Raw genomic sequence first — 9,935 nt, 5'->3', positions numbered from 1 at the left:
TTTTCGAAAAAGAGATTTATGAAAAGGAATGTCGATTTTCGCCACATATTATGTAAAAACGTACTTTTCACATTTTTCTATTTCACGTTTTCAGAATTCATTTGTCCCGCACTGGACTGATCGTTAAGACACGGTTCCCAGCAGATCACCGAAGTCAAGCATCTTTGGCTATGGTCAGTGTGCGGGTGGGTGACCAATTGGATCAGTCTGCGTAGGGACCGAGGGTGTGCGGTATGGGTCCTCGTTAAACTGTGCTACCGCAAAGTGCTCAACTTCGCTCGCAGGTCATCGGGCTACCGAGGCGGGGGTGCCATCCCCTCCGCAGAGGATCAAAATTGTGATGGCATGTCTTCGGATCATCCTCCGGGATGTTTCCCAGACCGTCGCCAATAGCCCATTGTGCAGCTCTAGTGCGACGTAAATTAACAACAACAGCAGAATTCATTCAACCATGATCAATTTCAGCGTACCGTCAGTCCATAGCGTATGAAAACGCCAATCATTTTACAGGTTTGGTGAAATACTTGCGAGTCCGCATGTGCGTCTAGTGAGCTGGGTTCGGTGAGATTCTTGCTCTCTCATGCTGTATTTTGCAAGATATTCTCAATTTCAGGCTTTATTTTCCACCCTCTGAAATCGAACCGAAAAATCTCTTGATCATTTTTTTAATGGCTAATATAATCAAGAAAACAGTTCTTTGTCAAATTCTAGTTATTTTATCATGATCATGTAAAGTCTGAGAATTATTTTGCATTTTGCCAATTTACCTAGAGCTTTAAAATATTTTTTGAGTGCCTAAAATGTTCTTAAAAGTTGCTTATTTTTTGTTGAAAGATTTGGCTCCGCACCCTGTAAAAGCATAGTTTATTTATATATACTTACTATGTAACATGCTAGCTAGGCAAGTGCGGTATCATTATCTATGTAAACACTAAATCGAATGAGAATAAAAACAAGCTGTCTGATTTAATAGTTTAACAATTCGAAAATTTATAAAAAGTTTAATGTGTAGAAAGGACAATTTTATGACTTATACCACTTTATGCAACTGACATTGCTATCTAATCAAGTAAGGCATTTCTTCAAATTTATTTTTTAAGCTTAATTCAAAAACATAGTCCTTTGAAATAATTCTGTAGAAGAAATGATGGTTTAATGTATGAAATATAAATTTTTGAATTACCTTTCACTCATAAAATATTTATAACATCAAAACTATTAGATCTATCAAATCAATTCTATTTTTTAAATTCAGTCTAAAAAATACATAATAAATAATGTCAGACTTGTCTATACTACAATGTCTCAGAATTTTATTTTCATCAAATTAATTTACATTACATGAAGGGATCATCAATTTTATTCATTTACACATTGCATATCAGGAATATCACTTTTATGAAAATTATTTTTTCCACTTTCTTAGTAAAATTGCTTTTTAAATATAAGAGGATTTTCAATGTCATACTTACATTTTATTATTGTAAAATTTATATCATTCATTATTGGTATAAGATAATTTAATTAAAAATTATAGGATTTATTTTGGGACAAATTTATTGTAATATACAGTATATAAATTAAAATTTATTTATAACTATAAAAAAAAACAATACTTTATTAAGAACATACTTTTAATGTATCATATTATTTTGTTATAGCCCTTTACGTGTTTTGTTTTGCATTTTAAATAATACAAGAATCAATTTAAAAAATAAAACATTTATTGTCAAGTGAAACATTTAGAACATTATTCATTTTTATTTCTTATTTTTTAATTTCTTCCATAAAAACAGTATTACATCTCTTTCCTTCTTTACCAGATAAACCTTACAGGATTATACGAAATATCTGAAATAAAAGAAAGAAATCACTTTCATGATAAAATTTTACCAACACATTATTAGAATAAGGAAGATTAAATGCCATTAATTTGAAATCATTTAAGTCCTTAGGTATCCCTTTTAAACTTATTTTAAGTTTGACAGATATTTTGATTATAGTTCTAAGATTATTCTATACACTAATGAAAGATGGCAGGTGTGTTTAGTTTTGTAGTTCTTATGTTTGGATTGAAATTTGTTTCAAGAAAAATAAATTGTATTTATAAACGAAGACTCTTAAAAATGTAAGTATATTGAAAAATTAGTAAGGTACACTTACATACTTACTGTCATTATAGAAAAGCTAAGTATCAAGAGATAAATGTGAAGTATAAATAAAAAGTAAAGTATCATTAGTTAACTTTGAATAATTATAAACAAAATATTATGCAAATCATCATACACAAAAAAAAAATAGAAGGGATGAATGTAGAATCAGACAAGGAGATTGGGAATTTGCATTTTTAATAATTACTTTTTATATATAATATACTACCTTTCTTGTAATACTTTTCAATAATTACTGGAAAATGGGGTAACTTTGTGAGAAACAATTTAAATATTTACCACACATATTTTCTAACTTGTTTTAAAATGAGATTTTCAAAAATTAAAAGAATTCTTAGGGAAGAATAAAACAATTATTTCACTAATAATTATAAAACTTTCAAATAATCGGACACATGCTTTTACAATCAACAGAAACAAAGATTAAAATTTAAAAATAAAGAAATATAATCATTATTATATTTTATGTTATAATACTGAAACAAAGTTTGGCGAGTTGCTTGGCGAATATTTCAAAGTAAAGCTTTTCGCCAGTATAATTCTTTACATATATAAAAATAGAAATTATTTCTATTTAAAGTAATTAAAACTTTGATCGGAACAAATTATAATACGTTTTAATTTTATTAGCTTAAAATAAATAAATATTTTAAAAGAAAATTTATCGCAAAAATAATGTACTATACTTACCGATACTAAAATCGTGTGCAGGTTCCTGTTATGGTAGTACATCAACTGCATTGAGATGGTCATCTCATAGTGCGGAAGTATTTTTAATGCTTTCATTTTAAAGGAAATGTTATTATTAAACTAAAAACTTGTTCCGTCTCATCTATAAAAAAATTTCATCCGATCATCCTCTTCCTAACGTCGCCGCCATTTTTATTTACATTTGTATATGTCATCACATAAAATTGAAACGTCATAAAAAGCAAACGATCTGATTGGTTCATGAAAGAAATTGCCTGAACGGTTGCAGATATTTCGTGCAACCGTAATTTCTATATCACACGAGCGTTTTTTGGAGAAATTTCACTTGCAGTTGCACTTACACTTGCAGTTACACTTGCAGTTGCACATATTTTCTCTCGTGTGATATAGCCATAACAATCAACTGATATTCACAAGAGACGTACCTCGACATAACCTGAAATCCGTCGCATTGTCCGTGGGATTGTTTTCACTCATTTTTACAGTTGTTATCCACTAAATTTGAAAATAAAAAATACTACCCTATTAAATTATATGTGTATCAAATCAAACTAAAAAAATATTTATAGGAAAACAATACTTTTATGGCTTTTATTATTTTTATGCTAGTGAGAACCAAAACAATAAGGAGAACCAATGAGGGAAAACTGGATCCTACCACGTGATTTCCCGGCCAATAAAAATGTAGCGTTAAACGTTTAACGCAACCTTGTTGGAAGTCGCATAAGAAGTATCACTTCAAAATAGTTTGTTTTATATAATATTTTATTTCATTTTTTAATCGCATTACACCTATGAGTTCACGCTAACCACGTTAATTTGTGTAAACTCATTAGTAGTCAGTTGAAAAAAGGCAAACCAAATGTGACGATTAAAATGTGTAAATAAATAAATTCATCTATAATAATGAAATTAAAAGTTAGGGTCTGTTTGCTTGTCTTATAACTCCTGAACCGCTTATTCTAGCCTCTTGAAATTTAAACACCGTAGCATAGGTGGACTATGCCGAAAATCAATATTTTTTATGTTTTCTAAATCGACGTGTTATGCTTTAAAAAGGCGTTTCTATAAAACTAGAAATAATTTCAAGTCAACAGTACTTTTAATTTTAAAAAAAAGGTTATGTACTAAAATGCAAAATCATTGATAAAAACTATACTAATTTATTTAGGAGAAAAACAAAAAAAAAACATAGTCATAATTGATGTTAATGATGCTTGATTAATTTTTGTAATAGGTACTAATAGAAAAAAATAGGTACTTTTTGGTTTGCCAGGCGCAAGCAAATATTAGTCAAAAAATGTAGACCATCACCAATTTTTTTTTTATTTGTTTTTTTAAAGATACAAAAAAATGAATGTTTGCCAGAAATAAATTGAAAAAGTTTTAAAAAATAGAAAAAAAACAGGTTAGTTTACTTACGCCCAGCTAACCAAAAGTAGCCGAAAATGAAACGATCAAGGAACGAAAAAGTAAAATTGATGAATTAATGGTACTAATGATACTGGTCGTTTAGGAGGAAAGTAAAAATTCGTCATACAACTCTTGCTGCTAATGATGCTGAGTTAATTTCGTCAATAGTAACTAGTTGAAATAACTAACTGAAGAAAAAAAATTATGTAATTCATAAATTAATGAAAAATAATACGAGTTCGTTTTAGAGAAACATGAAAAAATCATCATGCTATTTGTGACACTATTGATGCTTAATTCATTTTAATAATAGACATTATTGCTGTTGAGATCATTGGTTCAGTTTCAATAGGCTCCAAAGCTATCAATATCGATACTATTTATTATATTTATACTGCATTAATACGGGGCGGTTTTCATGTGGATACTGTAATATACTGTGGAAAGAGCCTCTTACTGCTACTCAAACGAAATAAGTACTGGATAAAATTGCTCATTATAGCAATTTTAATAAAATATTTCAAAATATTTTTCGAAATATTCCCCTTTATAAAGAACACGTTGGCACACTATGCAAAATTTCTGAAGATTTCTTATGTTCTCTACTTAAATAAAGGCCGATATTTTGTATTTATTTTAACCTGTAGTTTAAAGACTCGTCCCCATTTATTATTTTTATATAAAAAACACGAGACCAAGTTGCAGAATTATAGACGAGTTAGTTTGGGCAGAATATGGCCTAATTATACTGTAAATCTTTTTTTGTTTTTTTGTGCGTGTTCTCCTATACATAAAAGACCTACAGTTTGCTTTTATGTTAACCTATAATTTGAAAACTTCTGCCATTTATAACTTCAATATAAATAAACACAAGGCCAAGCGGCAAATTTATGGACGAATTAGTTCGGGATTTTAGGGTTTAATAATAATGTCCTTTGCATATACATAAAAGCATATAAGTTACCTTTATATTAACCAATAACTTTCAATCTTTGCCCATTTGTTATTTCAATACAAGTAAATACAATCCCAAGTCGTCGCAAAATTTAAAATGATTCAGTTCAAGCACCAAAGGCTAGTTGTAATATCAATATTCCCATTATAAGAGAAGAGTATAGCAGATGTTCTAAATATACACGATGACCTTTATCTTCTCTTAATACGAATATATAATTCTGAAACTTGATCAGATATATTGATATAACGTGATAAACTATCACACCAAGTCTCAAAACTATAGACGAAAAAGGGGGTCCGCGCAATTTCTTTGTGCCCCAATGCAAAACCGCAAAAAATTACTTTGAAGCTTGATTCTCGTGAAGAAGCTAGACGACAAATGTACCGTTGTACACAACATGAAGCTCAAGAATTCATGCTCCTCTATTATATTAACAGAAGCGTCAGAATTATAGTTTAATATAAGGTGATGATATGGGTTACTACATGTATTCAGAACAAGAGCAAAACTTTTCTAAGTTCTGACGCTTTTATTATAAACGCACTAAAAAAAAAAAAAAATATTTTATGAAAATTAACATACTGTAAAATATTAAAAAAATTGTTTTGTGATTAAAAAAATAACGCTTCTATTATAAACGAAATAAAATATTTAAAAAACGAATAAGTAAAAATTAAAAAATTAGCTTTCATTAAAACAGACTTTAAGAAAATAAAAGAAAAAAGAAAGAAATACTTTATTAAAATAAACATACTAGATAATAAAAAAAAATGGTGCGTAGAGTCCCTCAGCCCGGAAGAAGTTAAACTTCGTAACCTGCGACGTTAATTGTAGAAGAATCAGCAGTCGTAGAAGGATCACTAGTTCTATTCAACGACTCTTTTTCCTGCTCCTCTCGCTTCCGTGCTCTGTAATAACGGTAATATTGTGCATTTTTCCCTCGTGAACCTCTTGAATCAGTGGAAGTGCTTGTGGTTGCCTCATTGTCTCGCCATGGAAAATGTATTTGTATTAATAATGTATGTGAATGCGTCATAATGTAATTTCAAAAGAGAAAACCTAACAATCAACTGATATTCACATGAGACGTACCTTGACATAACCTTAAATCCGTCGCATTGTCCGTGGGATTGTTTTCACTCATTTTTTACAATTGTTATCCACTAAATTTGAAAAAAAAAATATACTATCCTATTAAATTATATGCGTATCAAATCAAACTAAAAAAATATTTATAGATAAACAATACTTTTATGACTTTTATTATTTTTATGCTAGTGAGAACCAAAATAACATGGAGATGAATGAGGGAAAACTGGATCGTACCACGTGATTTCCCGGCCAATAAAAATGTAGTGTTAAACGTTTAACGCAACCTTGTTGGAAGTCGCATAAGAAGTGCAACTTTAAAAAAAAAAAAAAAAAAAAAAAAAAAAAAAATTCCTTTTTTTTTTTTTTTTTGTTTGGAGATGAAAATATTTAAATTCCACAGTAGCGGTTATCAAACCACGAAACACGAGATTAATACTTTTGCGCAAATTGTTATGCATACCACGGACCTGACTGTTAGTCCCAATTTAAGCTTTTTTAAGTCATTTCCGCGGTTTGGCATAGTGGGTTTATACTATGCTCCATTGTTCGGATGCTATTTTTACTATAATTTTTGGTAAGGCATGGTAGTTTGAATAATCAGCACAATATAACGGAACAAGTTTCAAAGTTATAAGTTTAATTTAAGCGAAGATATGGGCCATTATACAGATCCAGAACATGAGTGAAATGTTTCTAAGATCTGGCGTTTTTATTATAAACACACTTAAAAAATAATTAAGAAAAAAAATTTAACAAATTCAAAATATGATGGTTTGGTTTTAAGCAGCATCATGAACTCTGATAAGCTGTCTGTTTAACACAAATCAAGTTTTTCAACTCATTTCCATGATTGTGTATAGAAAGCACAAGCACTTAAAAAGATAGGAAAGAAATATTTTATTAAGATTTCAATACTGTGAAATAAAAAAGAAATTGTTCTGTAACATAAAAAAAAAATCATGCTTTTATTATAACAGATCGGAAACGATCATTTATTGAAATCGAATGAAAGAGACGAATCAATAGTTGATAAACTACAGAACGCCATTCTTCAAGATTTGTTACTGCGTTTGCTGAAAATAATAAATAAAGAGTATCAACTCTGAATTCATCCCCGTAAAATTTTAAAATAAAATTGTTAATCGAGTATATTTTTCTTAAAATGACTGAATTTTCAAGAAGTTTAAAATAATGAATCCTGCAAGTAAGGAAGGCTACATGTCAGAATAACTTTTTATTAGATGGCCCTTAGATTAGAACTATCGAGTTTTTCGATTTTTACTAGCGTTAACAATTAAAAAAAATATTGAATTGAAAATCTAATTCTTTCGATTTTTCACAAAAAATTAGATATTAAAATTCATATTTGTTGATGTTCTAACACACGAAAAAATCAGGAATTTCAGAGGAAGGAGCTAATAATCAGGACAAATGTGGATAAAATATTTTTATCAGAACAATTATATACCCAGTTATTTAATGCATTATGACTTAAAAGAAAATTTAAACAGATACTAAAATTATCTTTAAAAAAAAAGCACGACGAATTTCTTCTACTAAATACAAATGATCTTAATAGTCGTATGAATAACTGTGAAGTTAAGCACTTTTTTTCAAAACAGTGACCTTATATGTCTATTCTTAATTTTCAAACAAGCTCCATTAATTAATGAGGCCTAAACCATCTTCACTTACACATCCAAACAATTCAACTCTTTTTCGTATCATTTTCCTGTTTCCTTTAATTCAATCGCCATATAAATTTTTTTTATTCTAATCATTCTCTTTTCGCCAAGAGTGATGAAAAAAGATTGAAGTGGCTGCTATTGAAAACAAGAATTTTTATTTTCACTTTTAGTGGCGAGAGCTTAGATAAATGCAATTAAACTACATTTTTTATTTATTTATTTTTAAAAAAGATAGCATCCATTTAATTGAATGTTTTTCCAAGGGATCTTTCGTAAGTGAAGTCTTGTTTAAGAACTTCTTTAGCTTTTTGATAAATTTTTATTTTTTGGCGCCGCAAGCATGTTAATTATACATTCAAAAGCAAACAATGGACGCTTAAACTGAATTCCGTTGATATGTCTGGAGAAAAGAAAATGGATAGCCTTATGGAAATTAACTTCGATAAGAATAGCGTAAAATGATTAGATTCTACAAGAAATTTTAAATTGAAAATAACTTAAAATTTAATTGAAAACCACTCTTCTTAACATATTTGATAAATTTTATTATACGTTTCTTAAGCTTAAATATATTTTTTTTATTTATTTAAGTGATATGAAATAATTATTTTTACAAAAGAAAAGGCTTTGTTTATCTAAATAATAGTTTTTTCCCTTGACAAAATCTAAGCAAAATTTATAAAATAGTTTATATTGGAAAGAATTTTTTTTTTCAAAGTCGAATTTTAGTGTTTTTTAATCAGTTTACAAGATCCCAAATCTGAACCTGTAAAAAAAAAATAATCAGAAAAAGAACAATAAGTACAAGAAAAAAATACGTTCAATAAAATTATGCATAAAAAAATGCTTGTAAATATTTTTATTAAGAGTCAGTTTTTTTAAAAAAATCAGGCAAATCAGGAAATTTTGTATACCTGAAATTTTATTATTTTCTTGAAATTTTCAGAATAAGACTATTAGACTCTTGTTGTTTTTTTTTAATTTAGCGAAAAAAGAATTTCTGGAAATTTCGATTGATTAAAACTGAAAAATAAATTGATTTACATGCGGCAGTACTTTCTGTGAAACCAGTGAATCACGGTACTGACCGTTTTTTACAATTGGAAAGAACTTAAATTTCTCCAGCTCTTTCAGGGTCATTAACTATTTTCGCCATAACAAGGCAAATAGGAATTTTTTTGGAAAAGAAGCCTTAAGTATAGCAGAAAAAAATCAGTAACTTATATTTGCTGATTAAAAATTTTTATGATGTGGCCCGAAAGTTTGAGACCCATATCTGAAAAATAAAAAACAGAAAGAGGTTTTGAAATGTGGTAAATCGTTTTAAAAAATGTGATTTAAGTCCAATATAAACATCTTGTGTGAACACCTTCTCCCGTGCTGAGCTGCAATATCCATCTAGAAAAGTGGTTCCCAACCTGGGAGGCACCTCAGCTGATCGATAATCCTCAGGTGGCAGATCAGGGGGTGATGAGTAATCAAAATAAAATAAATTTGCAATTAATAATAATAATAATAATAAAAGCCAGCAAATCGCTCTTCATCTGGGTCCTGTCAACAAATTCAATAAAAGATCTAGTTCGGTCGTACAGCTTCTCACAAAACAAAGAAGTAGGTTGGACATTCATTTCAAAGGAAACCTACATTTAAATCTGACTAACATGAAGTCTGGTATTCAAGCTATAACTGAAATCCTCCAAGCACAAGGTATATCTTTGAATGCATAAATAGATGTAAGTCGAACATTGTTCTTTTTGAGAAAAATCATTTTAACTCTTATTATTTCAAAATCTATCAATTCAGTCTCGATCTCGTTCGATTTAGAGTAAATAAATACATAAGATAAAATGCATTGCTTGTTTATACATTTGTTGTTGTTGTATAGCAATGTCAAAAGTATTA

The 9,935-nt window shown here is 28.9% G+C and overlaps 1 long non-coding RNA gene across 1 annotated transcript; it reads right to left on the bottom strand.

Annotated features, from left to right (window-relative positions):
* Positions 1-1,705: 1,705 nt before the first annotated feature.
* LOC147802189 (uncharacterized) lies at positions 1,706-3,055 on the bottom strand. Its single transcript, XR_015429735.1, has 2 exons — positions 2,862-3,055; positions 1,706-1,851 (listed from the first exon to the last, which is right to left on the bottom strand). It is a non-coding gene; the product is annotated as an uncharacterized LOC147802189 (long non-coding RNA).
* Between the last annotated feature and the right edge of the window lie 6,880 nt (positions 3,056-9,935).

Source organism: Parasteatoda tepidariorum, chromosome 10 (genome assembly GCF_982258835.1).
Source record: "Parasteatoda tepidariorum strain Cologne lab strain chromosome 10, Ptep-v5.0, whole genome shotgun sequence".
NCBI lineage: Eukaryota > Metazoa > Arthropoda > Arachnida > Araneae > Theridiidae > Parasteatoda > Parasteatoda tepidariorum.
Note: the sequence above shows the minus strand (reverse complement) of the source record. Positions and strands in the feature narration are given on the sequence as shown.